Source organism: Sorex araneus, chromosome X (assembly GCF_027595985.1).
Source record: "Sorex araneus isolate mSorAra2 chromosome X, mSorAra2.pri, whole genome shotgun sequence".
Lineage (NCBI taxonomy): Eukaryota > Metazoa > Chordata > Mammalia > Eulipotyphla > Soricidae > Sorex > Sorex araneus.
Genome location: NC_073313.1, coordinates 292,196,305 through 292,221,154, shown reverse-complemented (window position 1 = coordinate 292,221,154; position 24,850 = coordinate 292,196,305). Strand labels below are relative to the sequence as shown.

Here is a 24,850-nt window from a genome sequence, read left to right as displayed (position 1 = left end):
GTCCAGCAAAGATAATTTTCCAGACAGTGAAATGATCAGTTTGATGACAGAGAGCTCGAGGGAAAGCTGTTTATCAGGAGATGGGAGGAACACGTTCACTGGAAGCAGGAACCCGTTAAATGTTGTTGCTGTAGCTGTTTTCTAAGAACTAGACCAGAATTCAGCACAGCCCAGTCTTGTGCATTGGAAGGGGTGGGGTTAGGATATAGATCTTTCTGTCCTGCCTTTGAAGTTTTCTGTCCTAGGGTTTAGGGCCACAGCTTGTTGTTGTTGTCTTTTGTTTTTCTGTTCTGTTGGCCACATCCAGTGGTGCTCAGGAGATAGTCCTGTCTCTGCACTCAGGAATCACTCCTGGCTGTCTTGGGGGACATTTTGGGATGCTGGGGGTGGAACAATTGCATGGAATCAGCTCCCAGCCTGCCCCCAAATAATATATATCCATCATGTAAAATATCACATGTAAGCTTAAATATGTGAGTTGGGAAGTGGGGTTTCTCTTGGAAGCAGAGGCTGAAGGATGCTGCAGGAGGAGTTGTGCTTGTGCTTCACATTTCGGACAGTGGGGGGTGGGGGGTGCGCAGAGTGGATGAGGCGGGGTGGTGGGGTGCCCGGCTCACCGCTGCCTGGTCCTCACAGGCTCTGGCGCCTCCCCTCGCCTTGCCTTGGTCATTTCCACGCTGAGCCCAGTTCCCCCTGCTTCTGTCCCCCACCCCTTATCTCTGAGACAGCTTTGCTTTATGTCACTCCCTGAAGGGCGGGCTTCTCTTTTGCAACATAGTAATAAGAAGAAGGGGGCTTTGGGGGCTGGGGGTTCATTTTAGTAGCGCCTTTCAGGACAGATCTCTGGAACACCCTAGGTTGAACTTCACCTCTGTTACCCATCAATTTTGCGACATATTTTACTCTGTTTATGTTCCCTCTGCAGTGAGAAGTAGATTCTAGGGGCCAGAGAGATAGTCCAGGATGTAAAGTGATTTTCCTTGCCCTGGTTTGATCTCAGGTGCCACATATGGTCCCCAAGCACCTCTGGGGGTCACTCCTTAGCACAAAGCCAGGAGCAGCCCCTGAACATCTGACGGCCAAAACATCAAAAGGGGGAAAACAAGTCAGTGATAGTAAAAGTACCTGCTTTTGTCGGGGGTACTGGGCATGAAGGAGTCCATGCTTGTACCAGAACCTGCCCATACGCAAGGCTCTGCCCTTCACTAGGCCCTCGACCCGGCTCTCTAGTCTCATGGACTGTGGCTGTGAGCATGGAGCGCTGCAGCCACGTTGGGATGGGGAGGCGTGGGCCACGAGAGGCGCTGCTGGTGTGTGTCTTCAACATGGCCCATGTGACTCCACCCTGCGGAGCTGGGACACAGCCTCTCAGCTGCTCGGAGAGGTCGGCGTGTGGGGCTGTGAGTCTCCTTTGGCCCCAGAAGCCCCTGGGGACTAGAGCCGGAGTGTGTGGGTTCAGATGCTGATGCCCTGGGTGGAACCTTGGGACACTGCGGGTTTCGTGGCTCCTCACACACCTCCTTTTTGTGATGGTGGCTGGGAACGTGCTTACACACCCCAGAGAGAGAGAGAGAGAGAGAGAGAGAGAGAGAGAGAGAGAGAGAGAGAGAGGAGACTCAAGCCTCACACTGTACCATTTGAGCCACATCCCAGTCCCTCTGAGGACCTTTGTGGTTGTTTGAAACCGTCTGGTAGCAGTTAACTTCAGTGAGGACAGAGGGTCTGGGAAGGGGGTGTGGAAGGGCTGGGGATGGGCCTCGAGTACTTGGTGCTCGCCTGCACCCTGGGTTTGTCGGGAGTCTCTGCCTTTCTTCCTTCTGGCTCCTCTAAAGCTGGCCATGGAATTCAGTACGGGTCCTGTGGGACATAATTGGTCACTTACTGATGCCCCTAAGGGCAGTGCTCACCTCAGTGCTGTGGCAGATGGCGCTTGGCCTCAGACCTGAGGCACAGTCTCAGGTGGCCGGCCTGTGCTCTTTCTCCTTGGGGTGTCCTTGGTCATTGTAGGTTTACCAGATATTCGAGGCCTCAGTTCCCCTCGCCCCAGTGCATCTCTTTCCCTGGGATCTGAGCTCTAGTGAAGGAGGCCTCGGCCACTCTTTCCACTGCCTCGTCCTGTGCCGTACCTGCGGGCATGAGGCTTGGGCTCTTTAACCCTGTTTCTCTAGCTGTAAAATGGGAATATCATAGTTCTTACTGCTTAGGGCTGCTAGGAGAACATTCTCAGCAAAGGGCTGGGCTAAAATGCGTCTTAACAAGTTTGTTAACTTTTAGAGAGTTCTGTGTGTGTGCTCATGGTGTTAGAATCAGTCTTACATGGGAACGTAGAGTCCATGTTTTGTGAATTTATATGGAAAGTCTCAAAACAATGAAAAATAGTTACACTCAGCAAATTGCCTTTTATTTTATTTTTTGTGGTGGGGGTGTGGTACCCCGGAAGAAGAGACATCTGAGGAGTGCTGGGAGGGCCATGTGGCCCTGGGGATCAGAGCAGGGCTCCCACACACACATCCCTGGCAGTGCGACACCTCCAAATTCCACAGTGCCGATATCCCAATAGGACCACACCAAATTAGGTGGAAAAGTAGCATAGAAGTCAACTAAGCTCAATAAATAAGAACATGGAAGGTCCAACTATCAAGGAGCAGCTTACTAAACCCTTGGACAAGGCCTTAATGACCCCATGATGAGGTACAACAGTTTTCACAAATTTTCTTTTACTGAAGTCTTTTTTTTTAATATATATATAATTCGGTTAGCTATTTAGTTGCAATAAGAAATAAAAAATAGGGGCTGGAGTGATAGCGCAGCGGGTAGGGCGTTTGCCTTGCGTGCGGATGACCCAGGTTCAATTCCCAGCATCCCATATGGTCCCCTGAGCCCCGCGAGGGGTGATTCCTGAGTGCAGAGCCAGGAGTAACCCCTGTGCATTGCCGGGTGTGACCCAAAAAGCAAAAAAAAAAAAAAAAAGAAAGAAAGAAAAAATAAATTGTTTTGTGCCTGCTAAGGAGGCAGGATTGTGAGTTGATTGGGAAAATGGGGATGGGGTGGAGGGAAAGTCACACTGGTGGTAAAATTGGTGTTGGAATATTGAATGCCTATAACAAATGCATCATGAGCAAATTTGTAAGCCACGATGTTTAAATAAAGAGAAAAAACACTTGTGCTCTAGGATTTTGAGCCATCTTCTGGGACCCAGGTTTCCTTTATAAAAAGTCTACATATATGTTATATTATATATGTGTATGTGTATATATGTATATATATGTGGTTTTGGAGCAAAACCAGTGATGCTCAGGGGTTACTCCTGGCTCTGTGTTCAAGGATCACTCCTGACACATGCAAGGCAAGTGCCCTACCAGCTGTACTTTTGTTCTCCTTTTTAAAAAATATTAGAGGCCAGAGAGATAGAACAGGGCTTAAGGCACTTGCCTTGCACATGGCCAACCCTAGTTCGATTCCTTGAGCATTGCCAGAAGCTGTCCCTTTGTACAGAGGCATAGTAAACCCTGAGCAACGTGCAACATGGAGCCCCTCCCCCCCTCTTTGAACATCTCCCCTCCAGAACTCCCAAAACTCAGATTAGAATGATATGAAATGGGATTGTTTTAGGAAGGCTAGGAGTTATGGCCACTGTGTCAAAGGTTAATTGTTGCATCTGAGGATTGAACCCAGGGTATTTAGGAACTGCAATTTCTGTTTCACTCTACCAGTTTCATGTAGTTTCATGGAGTTAAGTGCATTCCCAATGCTTTTGACTTTCAATTATTAATCTCCACCTACCCCTGCCCTCGAGCTTTAGAGTGTGTGTCCACATACAAGTGACTTGTCATTGTCATTGGGTTGGATAAGGGCACCTCCAACTTGAATGCTCATTCCTGCTGTCTTCCTCCTGCCCAGTCAGGACCACTCACAGCCCTCCCCTCTCTAGATGGGGCAGCAATCCTTTGTTCCAGATGCCTGGATGAGGGACCTTGTGAAGCCAGGCTCTGTGCTGTTGTTCTCACTTGCCCCCCGCCAGCCCGTCAGCAACGCCTGTTGTCTCTGCCTTCAACACAGAGCCAGTCCCTGACCATCTGCCCAGGCTCCTCTGACCCAAGTCCTTCTCATCTCATACCTACATCAGGCTTCATCAGGTCTTGTCACTCTGCTCATAATCCCTCCAGGAGTCAATTGCCTCTGACAATCTAGAATGTTCTTCCCGAGTGTTCACGTCTTTATCCAGATGTTACATTCTTATAAAGGCATTTTCCAGCTCTGTTATCTAGAATGTTACCCTTCTTCTTGATACTTATATGTGCAAGTGTCTGTTTTCTGTTTCATTCACATTTATGTCATATCCTCTTATCTCTTTCTCATGCATTTTCTTATCTTAAATATATATATATATGTATATATATATATATTGCTTTTTGGGTCACACCCGGCGATGCACAGGGGTCACTCCTGGCTCTGCACTCAGGAATCACCCCTGGCGGTGCTTAGGGTACCATATGGGATGCTGGGAATTGAACCCGGGTCATCCGCATGCAAGGCAAACGCCCTACCCGCTGAGCTATTGCTCCAGCCCTTAAAAATATTTTTGTTTTTCAGCCACACCTTGTGGTGCCCAGGGCTTACTCCTGTGCCCTCAGGGACCTCTCCTGGCAGGGGTTGGGGGACCATATAGGGTTCAGGGATTGAACCTGGGTTGGCTGTGTGCAAGGTAAATGCCCTGCCAGCTGTAGTATCTCTCAGGTCCCATCATCTATATTTTTGCTTTATTGTCTTTATTTTCTGTCTCTTCAGCCCCAGACCGGAGGTTCTATGAATGCAGAACTTAAACAGTGAAAAAAAATGTAGGATTGTGATTTAGAAATCTGTCAATAATAGTGTTTCAGGCATACAATCTTCTGACTTAAAATCCATCACCAATCCAGCATCTCTCTACCAAAATCTTCAGGTTCCCTTCCGGACCCAACATGCCTCCTTCACAGGCACATTTTGACATTTAATTATTATAGTTTGCGTCCCCTGCTTAATAGTAGTGTTGGTACTAGTGCTTTAGACTTATACAGAAACCCCCTCTCTGCTCCACTGGTGTGGCCAAGGCCCCAGGCCCAGACCCTTATATTATAACCAGAACCTCTCTTCTTCCTTCCTCCTCCCCATCATCTCTCTATTCCTTGGTCTTTTTGTTTCTTTAATCTAGGGCCAAATGTTTGTCCACCTTTGGTACCTTCCTGCCCCCTTGTCCTGTTATTCTTTCTATGTACCACGGATAGTGAGAACATCCAGTATTTGTCTTCTGACTGACTTAATGTAATATCCTCCCGTTCCATCCATTTTGCAAATAAATGCAAAACATTTTTTTTTACTGCTGTATTCTTGGCACCCAATTCTAGGCATATTGCTAACTGAATGAATCAATGAATTGAAACGAAGGTCTATTCTCCTTCCTCCGACTGTGATCTAGCACTGGGATGACTATGGAGAACACGATAAAATTAAAGTGATAACGGGTATCTTTCTTGCCTCTGAGGGGTATGAATCTAGCTGGGAAGACCCTTATGGTAAGCAATTGAATTCCTCAAATAATCTTTCTCTACAGTTGGAAGAAGTGAGGAGAATGCAGAAGAAAAGGATATTTTATTTTATAAAAATATGTGGGATCCTTGGAGATGCTCTTAGGAGAGAATGCTTTATTATTTCCATGTGACAGTTTGTGAAGCTTCTCTGTCAAGGCTGAAGTTCCTTGAAGAAGGAAGCATCTGGCTTCTGGGCGCCTGTGATGTTCCCGGTCCTGGGATGGGGAGAAGGAAAGGCCCATTCTCCTACCTTTATGGAGTTCAAAATCAAGTTTAGATTCTCAGAAGGGCTTTACATACAAAACCCTTTGTTGTTGACAGTAACAAGATGTGAAGCTTTAAATTCCAGTGTCTGAACTCATCGAAGCATATGCAGTCAAAGCTTCCAGAGTTTTCTCTTAGATGAAAAGAACTTCAGAGGCGGCCTGCAGTATTTTACATAAATAAAAGCTGCACTTGGCAAAACATTATATTTTTATCGAGTTCCTCTGGATATCTACGGGCTTGTTCGGTAATTACACTCGATTATAATGCAAATCAGCAGGGCTGCACCTAGTTTTCTGGGCAGAAATGCTGTGAAGTGGCCAGAAGTCTGTACTGAACTGAGGACATGGGAACATACTGTGGACATTGGGGGATAGGCTGGGGCCTCTTTTTTTTTTAAAATTGAATCACCATGAGCTCCAGTTATAAAGCTTTCATATTTGAGTTTCAGTCATGCAATGATCGAACACCCATCCTTCCACCAGTGCACATTCTCCACCACCAATGTCCCCAGTATTCCTCCCCTGTCACATCTCAACCTCCCCCCGCCCTGTGGCAGAAAATTAGGCTGGGACCTTTTGGCAAAATGTAAAGCTCGGAGAGAACTTACTTAAACTCCTTTTCCTCTCCGTGTCTGGGAGAGGAGAAGCACACCAGATCCCGAGGCTGATTGAAGACCTGCTCTCCCCAGCCCTCCCCCTCAGACAGGTGTCCTGGGCTCCTGCAGAGTCCCTTGGTGTTACCAGCAAGCAGATCCATGGCCCTAATTAATGAGCCCGGGAGATAAATGGCAGTGAAAGTGTTAACAGCTTCAAGAGGGTTTTGGAATGTCATGGTGGCCCTTTCTGTAATTAATGAGGACCAAATCTGTGTCTCTCTGGAATCCGTCCGCCTGTTGTTTCTGACTGTAGCATCTTTGGGTTCGAGTCATTCTTCCCCAGCTGGATTAAGCATCTTGCCAGCAGGAAGTGTCTCTCCTCCTCCCACTGACCTGCCAATCAGAACGTGCACCTCACAGGAAACTCATGCAGCCTACTCACTCACGGGTGAGTTGAAGAAAATGCTGCTTGGGACATTGTCTTGTAGGAGCTCAAGTAGGCAGCATCGTTTCTTCAGCTGGATTTAGCTGCTCCTGTTCTTAGGTCACCACCCAGGAAAGGAAGAGGGTGGGAACCCCGAGGCTTCAAACCAGTGGACAGGTAGATGTGTCCGTAGGTGGCTGCAGCCGACCCTTCGTCCGTTAGCAGCTATTGTATTGATTACCTTATGTGCCAGGCAGCAGGGCAGGGGCTGGGTCCTGCTTTCATGGAGTAGTAGGAGACCAAATGTGAATCAAGGAACAACCTGACGGTGGGCATCTAAGATGACAACTCAGTAGGATTGCCCATCACTGGCCTTTAAGAGCCTGGGGCACACCCAGGCCTTACCTTTTGGGGGTTGGGTTGGCTATTACTTTTTTGTTCCCTGGGAAATATGTTGATTGGGGAATCACGTGAATTCAGTGAACGGCTTGAGTTGGACTCTATATTCTCCATATAGGAAAAGCGGAAGTTGTAGTGTAGGTCCGTGTTTTCTGAAGTGGGTGGGCACTGGGGTTAGGGAGGGAGGAACGGGGCCAGTAGGGGGAGGCGGTAGGAGCCTTGGGTGCAGTGGGGTTGCTTTCTATTCATTTGTTTTGAGAAGGTAGATTTTCTGTGGAGGGCCATTGAGTGCTTGTTTGTTTGTTTGTTCATTCTGGTGGGTGGTAGACCAAATCAGCTTGGGAACCTCTCGAAGCCTCATTAACAATGGTCTTGATTTGGCTCTGCATCATGGGCTTTCATGATGCGAAATTGAGTGCTTGATATGTATTATCTTTATTGTTCTCTGTGAAGCTGTCTTGTATCCCCTGAAACTCTGCCAGCTTCTGCCCCTCCGCCCCCATCTTTCTACATTGTTCTGATTAAACTTTCAAAGCTATTGCTGAGAACTTGCTTCTTACCTGGAGTATAAGGCCCACAAAAATATATTTATTTATATTTTAGGGATCATATTTTAGGAACATATTTTATGTTAGGGATCAAACCAAGGGGGGCTTCATACATGCCAGCCACATGCCAGACCACTGAGCTACATCCCAGGCCCTTAAAAATTCTTTTAATATTTATTTATTTATTTTTGTGTGTTTTTTTGGGGGGGCCCACACCTAGTGGTGCTCCTGGCCTTTTACTCAGGACTCAATCACTCTTGGTGGTCTCAGGGGACTGTATGGTGTCATGGGGATTGAATGCGTGCAAGGCAAGCGCCCTACCCGCTATACTATCGCTCCGGCCCTAGATACTTTTAATTTTTAAACAGAGCCTTTCTGTGTCATTGAGTGCAGCCCAAGGTTATTCTAGAGAACAATAAGCAAGTAGAATTTCTAGATGGCGGTATCTGTGAATTCCTCTCCCTACCTCTTGAATTGATGATGATCTAAACCATTTTAGGCAGCTGAGAAAATCATCAGTCAGCCAGCACGAATGAAGCATTTAAATCGACCAGTGTTTGGCAGAGTATCCTTCAAAGTGTGGGAGCATTATTTCCGGTTACTGTGATCACAGAGGCTGGGAGCCTTACTGAGTCAACGCACATTAGCAGACGAATGATTCCAAGATGGCCTGTGGCAATGGACACCGTGTACCTCTGCACACAGGCTCTTATTCCCAAACTTACTTTATTGTGGAAAGCTTATTCTTTGTAAAACATGATCAGAAACACAGAGTTACTATTTGGTGGGCATATTTTGAAAACATTGTAATTCGATCAGAGAAGGGTGGATGTTCTCACACGGGATGTTCGTGGATTTTGTGCCTTTGTGAAACAGTGTGTGGGAATTTAGAGGAGATAATTCAGCAGCTTCACATCATTGGCAGTGGCTTCTGGGTGAGATTTTATCTTAGGTCTCACGTGGCTTCTGGGTGAGGTTTGCCTTGGTCTCACAGAAGGTGAAGTTCAAATAGACAGAGAAGAGAGCCCCTCAAAATTGGAAGAAGAGCATAAAAAGTGTTGGCTCAGATGTGTTTGGCATTTTGCGTTCTGAAGTTAGTCAGGAAACCAGTGTGATTAAAGTCAGAACGCTCTCCCCAGATAATTGGTTCATTATAAAAGCCCCACAAAACCCAAAATGAGCTATCCCAAGAAAAGGGATTGGTGGATAAAATGGATAGTCAGGTGTGTCAAATCCGCCAGCAGCCAGCCAGCGACTCAACACATATGCACTGAGTATTTTCTCAGAATTTTGCTCAGAGCAAAGTGTTGAGCCAAATCACTCATGATATATTGAGCTCTTGGTTATCAAGGAAATCTATCATGAGGACTAACCTCAACCTCCAACCTCCAAGATGCATTTTCAGTTAATTTTCTTTTGCTTATTTCTCGAGAGCTCTGATGGAGTCGAGAATTGTTCTGTAGTATCCTTCATGAAATCGAGTACTGTCTTGTCCAAATTCATGGATTAAATAAATAGAAGCATGTCAAGACTGATTTTTTTTTAAGTCTTATCTGTTTGGCTGCATTACTGTCAGCAAATTATTTAACTTATCTCCACCCGTCTCCTTATCTGTCCAATGGAATAATAGCTATATTATAGAGTTGTTGTAATATTAATAAGCATGTAAAAACATCCCACTTCCAGTGAGTTTTTAATAAATAACAATTACTATTGGTAAAAATTTATAATTAATATTATTTGATGTAGGTAAAACTGACTGGCTGAAGATTTTGTACAGCACTTATCAACTGAGGTGTTTCCAGCTTAACATTTTATAGTTTCTTCCCCTTTCTCTAAAATGATCATCACTGGAATTCAGAATTTGCTGAATACCAGTTTACAGGAGTAGATTTCTCCTCTTGATCCTTTGCAGGTGGTCCCTGGGATGAGAGATCAGGGGACAAGGATTACCTGATCCGGGGCTGAGAAAAAAATAAAACCAACTATAAAGGGGCTGAAGTGATAGTACAGTGGGGAGGGCGTTTGCCTTGCACACTGCCAATCTGGGTTCGATCCCCAGTATCCCATATGGTCCCCCAAATACTCCAGGAGTGATTCCTGAGTGCAGAGTCAGGAGTGACTCCTGAGCATCGCCGGGTGTGACCCAAGAAGTAAAAAAAAAAAAAAAAAGTAAAAAAATTAAAAAGTTAAATACTGGAGGCTGGAGCAATAGCACAGCGGGTAGGGCGTTTGTATTGCATGCAGCCAACCCGGGTTCGATTCTCAGTATCCCATATGGAAAAAAGAAAGAAAAAAAATTAAATACTAATTTGATCTGGGGCTGTTTTTAGTCCCAATCATTGGATTTACTTGAAGGATTTGTATTTGAATTTTATTTTAGTTTTGGTTTTGGGGCCTGACTTGGTAGTGGTTGACGTCTGTTCCTAACTCTGTGGGAATTGTTTCTGGAGGTGCTCAGGGGACCCACGTGTGACTGGGGATTGAACCTAGGTCTCCCAAAGCAAAGCCTGTGTTGATCGAGCCATCTCTCCAGGACTTTGCATTTTAAAGAGCAGAGAGTGGATATTTTTTTTTCTTTTTGGGTCACACCCAGCGATGCTCAGGGGTTACTCCTGGCTTTGCACTCAGGAATTACTCCTGGCAGTGCTCGGGGAACCATATGGGATGCTGGGAACTAATTGAACCCGGTTCGGCTGAATGCAAGGCAGATGCCCTACCCACAGTGCTATCGCTCCAGACCCCAGAGAGTAGATTTTAACCTGCGCATCTCCCATGTGGGTTTGTGGGCCTAGCGTCGGAATAGAGTCTTGAGGTTTTTTCATAGTGCTGCAGTGATTCTGATGTGGGTTTCCTTTCTCTAGGCCAAAGTCTCTGGCTTCGTTTTTCTACTCTGTGTCTCTTAATTACATCCAACCCCCACAAACAGTGCACAGGTGTTTCCCTGTTATTTTAGCACATATGTAGGCACTGTCCAAAGGGGCCCAAGTTGGAGAGCAAAACTTTGCTTTTGATCAGAACATTGGAATTTTGAGGAGTAACATGAGTTGAAAAATTACTTCCAACTTCTGTAAAGATGACTCTGCTAGAAGGAACTCTAAAGTCATCTGTTAATTTTCTGTTAGACTCAGAATTCTGCTCTCTAAACTCAGATTTCATTTTAGATTATTTACATTAAAGTGACAAAAATAAATGTACTAGATGCTACACCTAACCTTTCAGGTTCTTAAGAATTGCCTCATCTTCTTTTCTACCACATAAGTCCCTTCAAAACCTTCTAAGTTCACCAGAGAGTGGGACATCAGATTCTTCTGTTTCATTTTTATCTCCAATTTTTGTTTCCTAGTTTAGGAAAATAGTTGGGAATAGTCACCAATTCTTAGGGTTATGCTTGCTATGAGAATTTAACAAGGTAAGTAGGTGAAAGCGCTAGGTTTGAAGTATCAGCTTGCCCTGTAATGAGCAACTGGAGGTCTCAGAGACAAACACATCTTTGTTGTTGTTGTTGTTTTGGACCATACCTGGGGATGTCTAGGGTTTACAGCTGCTTCTGTGCTCAGGGTTCTCTCCTGGAAGTGCTCAGGGGACCATATGGATGCTGGGGATCAAATCCAGGTCAGCCTCATGCAAGACAAGCAACTTGCCCACTATGCCATGTCTTCAGGTCTTCACCGTTGCTTCTTTCGGCTGCGGAGTGTTGGGTCACAGCAGGTGGTGGTCAGGGCTGCCTCTGCTCTGTGCTCAGGGATCACTCTGGTAATGCCCAGGGAACACAGTGGACTCAGGGTTCCGACTGGTAGCAGCATTGGAAGGGAAGCATCCTAACTCCTGCACTGTGCTTCCCGCCACCATTTATTTGCTTCTTCTTTAATTGATTCATTTTCTTGCTTTTTTTTTGGGCCACACCCAGCAGTGCTCAGGACTTATAACCTGCTCTATGCTTAGGGGTCACTCCTGGCAGTGCTCAGGGGCCATATGTGGTTCTGGGGATCAAACCTGGGTGAGCTGCGTGCAAGGCCAGCACCTTATCTGTTGCTCCTCTCTCTCTCTCTCTCTCTTTCTTTCTTTGTTGTTAGTTTTCTCCCAATTTATTTATTTGGAAATTTACTTTACCTCCTTCCGGTCATTGTTGTTATTGTTTCTGTGACTTGTGTGTGGATGTGTGCGTTTCGGGGATGGCCGCATGCACACACCTGACCCCAGCATTTGCGCACTTGGTCGTGGAAATCATCCCATCTTGAAGTTGCTCATGAAGTTTGTCTTTCCCCCCCCAAGCATGTTCCATGTCGCGTGTTCTTCCGTGCCACATCCTGGTCTTCTGGCCAGCTTCAGCCCACAGTTGTCAGCTAAAATACAGGCCAGGCACTTGCATTTATTTGAATTTCACACAAGAAATATTACCTGGGACCTGCTTATACCACTATGTCTTCATCTGAAATATGAAGATTGAAATATCAGATTGAACAGGGACCCCTTTTCCATTGCTCAGGGTGGCAGCTGGGCTTCGGAGGCCCTGTCTAACAGTGCCAGGGAAGGACGTGCTCCCCAGCTCCTGTCTGCCTTGAGCCTGAGGAGGGGGGCAGCTTGTCTCCTTACAATAGAGACGGTCTCGTGTTGAACGGTTCAGGGGTGGGCAAAGGTAGGGCCCATGTCTGCGGGCAGGGCCCCGTGGTGAGAGCCCTGCGACGTCTGGGCTCCTGCCACCCGGCTGGCCTGTTGGTCTACACCCCAGGAGCTCACAGCTGCTTCCCCTCTCGGTTTCGAGCAGAGCTGAGCTGCCACGCTGCCTTCAACATGTATTTGTATTTGTGCTTCACGTCCTATTCCTGGAGGGCCCCTGCCATCCACCCAGGGCCCCCTCCTTGGGCCCTCATTCCCAGAACTCTCCCAGCTGAAGCTTCTTTGGCCCTAGGAATCCCGGTGCCATTCGCCCATTATGCCCTGAATTGAAGATTATTGACATCTAGCACCAAAAATTAGCTGCGCTCCAATCTTAGCAGAGGCCTCAGGGCCCTGAGACTCCACTCTCGTGCCCTTTTATGTGAACACTTGAGTATTGCTTTGCACATAGTGGATGATTGGTTAAATAGATTTTGACATTAAGTTATAATAATATTTTCCTAAATAATTCAGACAGGCTCTATAGATTTTTTTTTCTTTCTGGAATGTTCTCTTTCCATGACATAGAAGAAAGAAAATTACACTGGGTTGGAGGGATAGTATGGTAGATACTATCATATGGTTGCCTTGCATGCAGCCAACCAGGGTTCAATCCCTAGCACCCCATATGGTCCCCTAAGCTCACCAGAAATGATCTCTGAGTTCAGAGCAGGAGTAAACATTGAGCACCTCTGAGTGTGACACCCAAATAAAACAACAAATAACAAATAAAAAATAAAAATAAATTTATATGCACATTTCTCTGTACTTTGAAAAAGGAAAAAACATAGAAAGATTTTATTTTTGATTCAACATTTAAAAATGAAAACAAATGAGTTTTTCAGAGCAATCTTAGCCTTGAAAATTGAGAAAGTGCAAAAAGTTTCTTTATACCTCCTCATCTCCACAGTTTACTATGTATACAGAATTTATATATACTTTATAAGTCTAGTTTTCCTATATACTTGAGGTGGCCCTTGGGCTGGGCAGTCAGGAGAAAACAAAGTAAATAGTATCATCTTGATAAAGAAATTATATTTATGTATTTTGTTATTAAAATATTATGTTAGTCAAGTCTATATAAACAAATCAATGTAGGAATTTCTTGGGGGTTGGGCCACATCTGACAGTGCTCAGGGTTTATCCCTAGTGTGTTCAGGGACCAAGTGTGATGTCAGGATCACACATGGTGTGATCAGTTGGCTGGGATTGCCCGTGTGAAGCACAAGTTCCTTAACCCCTGCACTCTGACCCCCATCCTATCTCACTGGACCCAGGTATGGCCAGTGAAGGTGAGGAGGGACCCAGGAGATGGCTTTGCATGCTAGAGTCCTGGTTTCATCCCCGGCACTATAAGACCTGGGAATGACCCCCAAGCACCTACCTGAAATGGCCCTCAGCACCCCTACTCAAAACAAAACAAAAGAAAAAAAAAACAGCAAAAGAAGGTTGGAGGGGGGAAGACGCTTTGGATTTCAGAAGGTGGCGTCATGCTTCATCGCAAACTTTGCATTAGAGGGAGGAGGGTTTGCATGTTGGCTGCAGCCCCAAACCAGCTGTGTGACCTTTTGACAAATTATGTAACCTTTGTGAACCGCCGCTTCTGTATCTGTTAGACAAGATCAGTAAGCTCTGTCTCACTGGGTTGTTTGCAGTGAACTATATAAAGCATAAAAAGGTGCTCAGAACACTGCTAGCCCCACCCACGATGGACCCAACCAGGAGTTGGCCATTAGAACTCGGTCATAAAAATGATACCTTTTAGGACCTCATGTGTCAAGAAACTTAGATGTTCAGAGTTCAGTTGCTTTGATCCTGCATATGGGAAGGGCTCAGGCTGGGAGTTGCTTTTCATCTGAGGGGCCTGCCTAGGGGTGATGGATAGTAGTTCTCCGTGTGAGATGGATGTTTGCCAGGCCTGCATTTCTGTCTGCTTTCATGCAGGCCAGTACACAGTCCCAGTTTGCTCTTGATTCTGTAGCCACTGGGCTCCACTCCTGAAGAGCTGTGTGACCTTGTGGAAGACATTGAACCTCTCTGGGCTTTAACTGCTGGCTCATCAGGAGTTATTTGATTTTTTTTTTTAATTAATTAATTTCTTTTGCTCTTGAGTCACACCCAGCTATGCACAGGGTTTCCTCCTGGCTCTGCACCAAGGAATTACTCCTGGCAGTGCTCGGGTACTATATGGGATGCTGAGGATCAAACCCGGGTCAGCTGCATGCCAAGACAAACACCCTCCCAGTTGTACTATCGTCCCAGCCCTGAGTCATTTGATCTTGAATCCCAACTTAGAAATTTTTTATTCCTGAAGTCTTTTCTCTATTACAAGAAAGGTTGACATACTTCCTCAGGCCTCAAGAAAAGGACTTGGCACTAGTTTCACTCTGTGCTGTTTTGCTGCTGTTCCAGCTGGATGGGAAGTCGGTTTGGAGCCCCCATGTACCAACCTGGTCTCCCTGACTTAATCGTAACTCCCACTTCTCATTTGGGAACAACCAAATGGCAGTGCCACATCGCCCGTGCCTACCTCCTAGGGTTGTTTAATCACTGCTGGAAAATGTGTTGGTCACCAGGCCTGGGAATTGTCAGGACCCACCATGGGTGGGATCTGGAGGGGAGGAAGGGAGACATTCAGATCCAGAATCGACAGCGGGGATGGTGGAGGTTAGAGGTCAGCCCCTGGTGGGGACGAGAGTGGAACTCAGATGCTGTCTTCCTGTGTCCCCGAGAACGTGGAGTAGATCCGGGTTTCTTAGGCAAACACCAGCCTCCCTCCTTCGCTGCAGATTGTTGGGGCTGGAGATTTCGAACGGATCTGCAGGCTGTTTCTAGGAACCTGGCCACGGATGCCGCCCCCGTACGCCAGAGAACACAGCTCTCGCTCGCTCCTCTTGGCTTCCTTATCCCTTCTTGGCTCTTGAACATTTTTTCTTTATCACTGCTTATCATATGACTGCACAGACAACCATAAAGCCAACTATTTTAAGGGGAAAAAGGAGGAAGACAGATAAGACAGTGATTCAGAAACAGGCAGGAAAGTGGAGTCATGTGGTGGGCCCCTTGTGGGTGGGATGTGCGTGCCGCAGCCGGGTGGGCGGAGGACACTGCCCCAGAGCCTGCTGGGTAAATGAGGCCTGCCAGGACGGTTGTATCGATATTGATTTCGATTGATATTTTAAAATGACTTATTGCGAGGAGGGGTGCTCTATTCAGAGCTTTCTCCTGGCTTTGTGCTCAGGGATCACTCATGGCAGGGTTTGGCCAATCTGCCGGAATCCAAGCCGGGTCAGCTTTGTGCGAAGCTGGTGCCTTTCCCTTTGTACTATCTCTCAGGCTTCTTTTGGTTTGCTTTTGATAGGGGCTACAGCCAGTGTGCTGGGCGTTGGAGGGCACTATGGCTATTCTTATGGCCAGGGGTCGAACTTGGGGCCTCAAGCACCCCACTAGGTATGTGCCCTCCCATGACTGTGTTCCGGGCCCAAGGATGTGGTCTGCAGTCCTCTGCTGTGTCTGGAGGAGACTGGGAGGCCAGAGGAGATGCTACCTGGCTGTTGTTGCCGTTTGTCCTCTGGAGAGCTGGTCCCACCAGGCTCTCCTGCCCGCTGGCTCTGCTCCATGTCTGTGACTGTGCTAGGACCCCATGTCCTGCGGGAGAGGGCTCATGGCCTGTCCCAGCATAGGAAAGGGAGAAATATCTCCTGGGAAAGGCTATTCCCACGTGCTTCAGAGGCAGAAAACTGGGTCCTTCAGAGTCTATGGTGTGGGATGAGTGAAGCTTGTTTCGGGAAAGCATCCTGGCAGGCTGTTTTTGTAAAACTCCAAATAGGTGTCGGCAAGGTATTATCGAGGGGCCCAAGAGATAGCCCAGGGGATAGGCACTGGCCTTGCATGTCGTCATCCCCAGCTCAAGGCCTGCATCACAGCTCAAGTCCCGGGAGCATTGCTGGGAGTGATCCCTGAGTCCAGCTAGGAGTAAGCCCTCCAGATGACCAGGTGTGGCCCAAGCACCCTTTGGGCCCTCAGAAAAGAAGATCTAATCTACAGTGTCTCTTATCTAAGGAGCACTGTAGTGCACTCATGGTGTCTGTTGGTTGAGGGGGCCATGAGGCCATGTGGTCACTGTAAGGCTACCTCTACCTCTACCGGTACAGTTTAAATTTTAGGCAGATGAGTGTCTTTTGGCCCTTCCCACTTAGAAATTTGTCATTTTTCTCCCCTTCCGTTGGATTTGGGGCCGTAAGCACAGTGTGTCTGGCACTGTGCTGGGGGACCACCAGATGCTGGCCAGAGCTGGCATGCAGCCCCTCGAGCTCTCTGGTGCCAAGAATCTCATCATTCCCCCTCCTCTTTATAGGAAAGCTACTTTACTTTTGTTTTGAATTTTTTGGCTCCACCTGAAGGTGCTCAAGGCGTCCTCCTGGCTCATGCACTGAGTGATCACTCCTGGTGGTGCTCGGGGGAACTGTAGGATTGAACCGGGTTGGCTGTGTGCGAGGCAAATACCCTACCCACTGTGCTTTTATTCCGGCCTCTTTACTTTACCTTTGAGGGGGAAAGCTCTGCGAAAAGAGAATCAGGGCACATCTGGCTCGTTTTTCGAATTTCCAGATCAGGATTCATTAATGGGGACCTGAAATCAATTAAGTGGCTCTCAGGCAGTAGCATAAAATATCGAAATAGAACAGGACAAAATAGAAATTATCCGCATGATCTTATTTACCCTCACAGTATCATATGCCATGAGGGTCAATAAATGTTGCTTTATAAGACTTCTGCTTCAGTTTAATTTGATTGGAGTATTATTGATTCGATGATCTTCATTCTTACATATGGTGGGTCCCAGTTAAAAAAAATTGTTTTGCGCAATGAAAATTCACCAGAAAAAACAGCCGTGTAAAATGCTACCTTAGGACAAAACTCTGGAGAAAATTAGAATTAGAATATGTTGAGGAGGGGCTGGAGCGATAGCACAGCGGGTAGGGCGGTTGCCTTGCACGCAGCCGACCCGGGTTCAAATCCCAGCATCCCATATATGGTCCCCTGAGCACTGCCAGGAGTAATTCCTGAGTGCATAAGCCAGGAGTAACCCCTGAACATTGCCGGTGTGTGACCCAAAAAGAAAAAAAAAAGAATATGTTGAGGAAACAATATAGTGTTATTTAAAAAAGTGAAATAAAATTGATTATTTTGGGGGCTGAGGAGATAGCTTAAAAAGGACAGAGCTCATGCCTGGCGTGGGTGAGGTCCTCAATTCAATCTCTGGTCCCACCCAAGCACTGCTAGGGTCTTGTGACCCCTGAGCATCCCTAGGCCCAAGTACTCCCCATCTGGGTTGTTGACTGTAGTTGATATAATTTATCTATATGTATATCCATCTGTGTCTATATTTATAGACATGTGTATAATTTTTTTGAGCAATAGTGAGATAGGAAAAAAATTTCTAATTTAATAGATTTTTAATGACCACCGGTAAGATGGAGATAAGAACATAAGGAAGATAGAGTTCTCAGTTAAGCTTAAAATTTTTTCACCCGAACAATGTCACCAAGGCGGCTCTATTGTGCTCGCCCAAGGCAAGACTGATACAAGTTAGGGGAGGGGGTGGCTTTTGACCTGGGCCTTGAAGTCTGGTCGGATGTACTGGTTCTGAGAACCTGCTGGACCACTGCTTGGTGAGCAGGCTCAGAGCAGAGAATCCAGGAGTGACCGGAAGTACCTTATGTTTGCCGAAAGCCCCCATCTTTGGAAGCACCGGAAGTGGCATTCACTCTCAGATAGTGCCACCTCAGTGTTCTTAGGTTAAGTCCTTGGAAGTTTAAGGTGAGGGCTGCAAGGGGAGCACAGCTTGAGCACCCTGCCCTGAGCACCCACCTACTCTGTATACCCATGGGCTTGACTTTTGCTGGCTCCGGTGTTTTTAGATTCCATGTAGGGGAGATCTCAGGTTGTTTGTCTGGTTCTCTGAGTGCATGCTTTGCTTTGGGTAGGCTGGGTTCCCGCTCAGCACCAGAGAGAGTGCCCTCCTGCCAACCACAGTGAAAGGAAACAAAGGCAGTTCAAGGGTAGAAACCCTTATGCATAGCAGTGTCCCGAAAACTAGTTCCGCTTCAGTGAAGAAAATGTGGGGTCTGTGGAAAAGAATGCTTTAATCTTAATCTTTGTGGAACTGCACAGTGGGAATACATTGTTCAGTAATCTTGACTTTCCCTCTTGATTCTCCCTGTTGTCTTATATGGTTGCAAATGATGTTTCCCCTCCTAATTTGCCTTTTGAGAAAATGACCTGGGAAATTTAATGGGGAATTGGCAGTTGAGGCAGAGGACCAGATACCACCCTCTTCTGGGTTTGGGGATGGGGCTTAGACTATAGTGCAGCCCAGTTTTATTCGGTGCAAACGCGCTCAGTTGAGGAGACCCCCAGATGTGGCTCAGACAGAGGCATTCTGGGAAATTTAATGGGGAATTGGCAGTTGAGGCAGAGGACCAGATACTATCCTCTCCTGGGTTTAGGGATGGGGCTTAGACTACAATGTAGCCCAGTTTTTTTCGGTGGAAACGCGCTCAGTTGAGGAGACCCCAGACTCGGTTCAGACAGAGGCATTGATACTGATGCCAGTGTACGTCCCATTCCATCATAGAGTTAGACATTTAAACACAGCAAGCTCTGAAAGGCTTTCACGTGAATCAGAATTCCTTCCTGTCTCCCTTTGTTCTTTGTCTCTCAGAGATGATCATGCAATCCATGGAATGTTTTCTGACTCCAATTAAATTGCTCTAATAATAGGTTTGTATATATTGCAGATATTGTGTATATATTGGTTCCTGAGCCACACTCGGCAGTGCTCAGGGGTCAGTCCTGGCTCTGTGCTCTGGAATCACTCCTGGCAGACTTGGGAAACCACATAGGGTGCAGGGGGACCGAGTCTGGGTTGCCATACGAGGCAGTGCCCCACCCGCTGCACTGTCTCCAGCCCCAGGGGTTTGTTAAGTCCTTGTTTCTAGATGGAAAATGTAAGAGCACAGAACTTCAGTGAATTGAGTAAATGAAAGAATCTAGACAAGAAAAAATAGGCGAGTACAGGCTTCCTGAGTCCTGGTAAGGTGCTTGTATAACTGTACCTCGTGGACCCACCCACCCTCTCCATCTATTCATCTCCCTTTTTCATCTGTTAATGCCAATACCATGCGTCTAGCACTTTTAGTCAAAGAGGCTGGCTTATTTATCTGTGTTTTCAGGTTTGCTCTGCGGCTGTTGGCTGAAGTTGGGATGATTGATCAGACCACCTTTGGGGTCAGTGGGCGTTGCAGCTTGTCTGTTGGGTGCAGGCACCACTCACCTGCCTCTTAAGGGTTGTTCTGACATATCAAAGAGCTGCTCAACCCTGGGATGAGAGATGATTTATTAAAAACAAATGAGACAAACCCTCTGTTTGTTTGTCCTTCCTCAGTGTCGGTACCCTTTCTCATGACCATCATGCAGCCTATTATCATGGAAAAAAAACTCCCTTTTATGTTGTTGAAACTTCTCCCTTGGAGCAGGGCTCTGAAAATGTGTCCTGAGGAATAAAAAAAGTTAACGTTAGTACACACTGAAAGAAAGAAGGGAAGAAAGAAAGAAAGAAAGAAAGAAAGAAAGAAAGAAAGAAAGAAAGAAAGAAAGAAAGAAAGAAAGAAAAGATGCTGTGATATTTGGTTGTAGGAAACTATGTGTTGAAGGTAAACATGGGTTTACAGGACTTCTCAGAACCTTTGCTGTGCCCTTGGCTCTTGCATTCAGGATGATGATAATAGGTAGCGTTCCCAAGCTCTTTTGGACATGCAGCTTTGTTTTAGGGACAATCTTTCTATCTCTTGAGCTTATTGGAGAAGATTTTCCATCTGAGACTCTGGCCTTTACTATTTGTCTTGTTTTATTTTATTTTATTATTATTTTGTGAAGGCCCCACCCAGCGCCTCTGGGGGCTTCTCCTGGCAGTGTTGGGTGGCGGGGTCAGTGCTGTGTCAGGGATGGAACATGCCTTTCCACGCCTCCTGCAGGCAGAGCGCACCCACTGGGTCTTTGAGTTGGCCCTTCTGACCCTGGCCTCTCTGTACTATTTAAAACACATCTTACACACGTGGTCACCACCGAAAGTCTCGGTAACCTTCATTAGCAGTTGCATTGTTTTCCTTGTAATAAGAATCTTTTTTTTCTTGTGGGAGGGTCTCCCAAGCCATCCCTAGGAGCCGTGGGGGCCACCCAACCCTGCTACCAGCCTGGAGAAGCTAAGGCCTAGTGCTCTCCCTGCCCGGGCTCCAGGGCCCATGAGTGCCAAGGATGGAACTGGGCATCAGTGGGTGATTGGGCAAAGGGACTCGCATATGCCTTTGTTGTCTCCCTGATGAGCACTGTGAAGATTTACTCCTTGAGTTAGGAATAGGTGTTGTAGGTAGGTACATGCCTTCATTGGTGGACCCAGCCCAGATTCCATCCCCAGAACTACGTGGTCCCCGAGCAATGGTGAGAACAGCCCTGGAGACCCCTGGGCACGGCCAGATGAAGCCTGGAGGCCCCCAGCACATCCAGGGAGACTCGGTCATCCCCAGCACCCCAAGGCCCAAGCACCTTTAGGCCTTCGCCTTGGCCAAGAACCTCTGGTGATGTGGAGGTTTCTGAGCGCCATTTGGGATATCCTCCCCCTGCCCCCCGCAGAAACTTTGCCTTAGCAAGTTTCAGACATGCAGCAGAGTGTGATTAATGACAGTCACTGCATCCTCCAGGACTGATGGATCTGATAACTGGAAGTGAGTTTGTACCTACTCTTTGTTGCTTACTCTGACCCCTGCCCCGAGCACCCACCCACTCTGTATACCCATGGGCTTGACTTTTGCTGGCTTTGGTGTTTTTAGATTCCATGTAGGGGAAATCTCAGGTTGTTTGTCTGGTTCTCTGACTTTTCACTTAGCATTAAGTCCTCACGTTGTCACAGATGACAAGATTTTCTTCTTTGTTTTATGGCTGACTAATTGTGTGTGTGTGTGTGTGTGTGTGTGTGTGTGTGTATTAAGTATTTTATCCATCCCTTGATGGAAAGTTAAGTCGTTTTAATCTTGGCTGTTTTAAATAATGCTGTACTGAATGTGGGTGTGCTCATACCTTTTTTAATTCGTGCTTTCATTTTCTTTGGCTAAATATCCAGAATTGGTATTGCTGGACACACGGTGGTTATGTTTTACTTTGGGGGGAGAACTTCCATACTGTTTCCTATGCTGGCTGTAGCGTTTCCATTTCCATCAGTGGTGTGCAAGTATTTCCTTTTTTCTCTGTCCTCACTAACCCTTTTTTGGGTTTGTGTGTGGGCCACAGCCAGTGGTGCTCAGGGCTTATTCCCTCTCTGAGCTCATCGATCATTCCTGGTGGGGTTTGGGGGACCCTATGGGATACTGGGGATGGAACATGAGTCAGCCTCATGCAAGGCAAGAGCCCTGCTCTGCTGTCTCTCCGGCTGCCCCTACTAACTTTTGCCTTTCCATTTTTCCCCTTCCATTTTCCCTTCCCTTTGTTGATGTTGTGATGACCGGAAGTCATATAGGTTTGGTTGTGGTGCCTGCATACTTGGTTGAGATGTTCACTGGGCATCATGCACTTGAGTTGTGGTGCTTGTGTTTGTGTGAGTACGTGCACACACAGACACAGACACAAACACAGATATACACACAGACACAGATACACAGATACACACATAGACACACACAGATACACACACAGACACAGACATACACAGATACACACAGACATAGACACACACATATACATACAAACACACCCATAGACACATACAGACACAGACATACACAGATACATACTCAGACACAGACACACGGACACACAGACAGACAGACACACCCACACCCAGGGGTGTTCTCACTTCTGTCACGGCGCTTGCTCCCGTCCTGGTTGACTGCCCTGCCGTGAGGACTGCACTCCTGATCTCAGTGCTCACACACCTTTACTTGGATTGTTGATTTGGATTGTTGAGGCTCCAGGGTTCTCTGACAGCAGATTCACGGGGATGGGCGTGGATGCGTGTAGGCAGCTTTAGGGACTGGACGCAAGGCCTCACACTTGCAAAGCTGGTGTAACCACTGAGCCATCCTTAGGCCCAGCTCTTATCCTTTTGGTAATAGTCATTCTGCCAATTGACGATCAAAAAGATGAGTCGATAGTGCATCAAGTAAGATGGGAGGCTCACTGCAGTTTGGATTTGCTTTTCCCTAATGATCAGTGATGTTGGAAACTCTTCATGGACCCAATAGCTGTCTATCTTTTTGAAAAAAAAAAATGGCTATTCTGAATCTCTGCCCACATTGAATTTTTTTTCATTTTTTGTTGTTGGGTTATAAAGAGTTCTTTATATACTTTCCGTATTAGCTCCTTGTCAGATATGTGAGCTCTGAAAAAACCTTCCCATTCAGTTGCTGTTTCATTTTATTGATGGTTTCTTTTGCGTGCACAAGTGTTTTTGTTAGATGTAATTCCCCTTGTTTATTTTTCCTTTTGCTGCCTTTGCTTTTGATGCTTTGTTTCTAAAAGGGGCATCCCCAGTGCTGTTTACAGGCATCTGGCTGTAAAGAAGGAAGAGAAACTGAGGTTGGATAAACCTTTTTAAATGAAAATATGAGTAATGGGGCTGCCAGGGCCTTCACTCGGAGGATTTTCTAAATTGCTGTGTTGCTAGTTTGTTCGGTTCTGCTTTAGCCAGTGCCGTGTAGAAAGCAGTAGCCACGCCGCTGCTAGGATTCTCCAGACCCTTATATAGAATAACCCAGGCTGTGGCCGTGTCTGTGCTTCCTCCTCCTCGCCCCCTTTCAGAAATCACTGGCCTCATCACCATCTATTATGGTGGCGTATTCAGGTTTGATTCCTCTGCCCCTCTCGGAGAGCCCAGCAAGCTACTGAGAGCATCCCACCCGCACGGCAGAGCCTGGCAAGCTACCTGTGGCGTATTCGATAAGCCAAAAACAGTAACAACAAGTCTCACAACGGAGACGCTACTGGTGCCCGCTCGAGCAAATTGATGAGCAAGGGGACAACAGTGCTACAGTGCTATTTTGGTATTTTGTTCCCTCCTGTTTATTAGAAAAGACTGTGAGGGAGCTGCATGCAGCACCTGGCGGTAGCCATTGGCCACGCAGAGATTTCAGGGGCTCAGCCCTGGATTTCCACTTGAGTCCCTCACCGCAGGGGGCCCAGCCAGGAGCCAGTTCCTCTGCTGGTGAGGACACCAGGCTGGTGTGTAGGGACCTGATGAGCGAACCAGGTTGACACCTTAGAATGTTCCAGAGAGGTGCTCCTCAGTCTGGTTCCTGCCTGTGACCAACCTCCCACCTTGTTTACTTCCTGTGCCCCCGCCCTGTTGTTCTGGTCTCATGCTCATCTCCCGCCCACTTGGCACTATTTAAACCCGTGCCTCTCGTGGCATGTTCTTGGGGCTCTTATGGGGGTGGGGAAGGTGGGGAGTGTGACCCCCGTCGAGGCATGCTGCCATCTAGTCAGAAGTCCTTCTTGCCCTCAGACTGTGGCATCTCTGCCTCTACGGCTCTCCCACGTCATGAGCGGGTGCTGGGCGTTTCAGTTAGAGGGATCTTCCACGCCGGCTGCTGACTTGCAGCTCCGCTGTTCCTGCAGGCCTATTCTCTGCGAAAGGCAAGGGTCTCCACGTAACTGTGTTGCGGTGACATGAAAGGCCACTCAGTTGTCCCCTGCTCCCCTCTGCCGAATGGACATCCTTCTAGGTTGCTTACTCGAGTTGCTTGTCCTCGCTCTCCAAGGGGCTGGTGCTTTTCCACTTTAAAAGAAAAACAGGCCATAAATTACGGAGGAATTTTATGGCACTGTCTACAGCGCAGATTAGAAGCCAAGGAAAAATAAAACTCCAGTTTCTTTATGGAAAATTCAATGGAAAAGAGAGATTACTTCCTGAAAAGAGCGGGCACTGCCCAAGCGATGGCAGGGCAGAGGCTTGGCTGAGCCCGTAGCCTCGGGGGTGCCCTGGTGGAGTCTGGGACTGGCCCAGCCAGCGATTGTGCTTTTTCCCTCGGACCTGGAGGGGACAAGCGGTGATTTCGGGCTAGCAAGACTTTGGTGTTTGCACAAAGTCTGTTAGGTTCCAGTATCCTAGTTCCCATTTGTTCCACTAAGGCAGAGAATGTCTCAGGTCGTCCGTGAGCCCAGTTCCAACTGGATGCTGGAGGAAGAAGGGATGGAGCCGGGACTTGGAGGATGTCTGGCCGGGGATTGGGCTTCAGGCCACTCACACATAGTCCTCAGCAACATAGCAAAAATGAAACCGGAAAGGCAGGCGTTAGAGAAATCAGGGTGTCCCTTTCCATCTCGCTGAGCTGTTTTA

At 47.1% G+C, this 24,850-nt stretch overlaps 1 protein-coding gene across 1 annotated transcript in view; it reads left to right on the top strand.

Annotated features, from left to right (window-relative positions):
• PRKCE (protein kinase C epsilon) overlaps positions 1 to 24,850 on the top strand; it is a 497,306-nt gene that overhangs the window by 4,151 nt on the left and 468,305 nt on the right. The window lies entirely within an intron of this gene.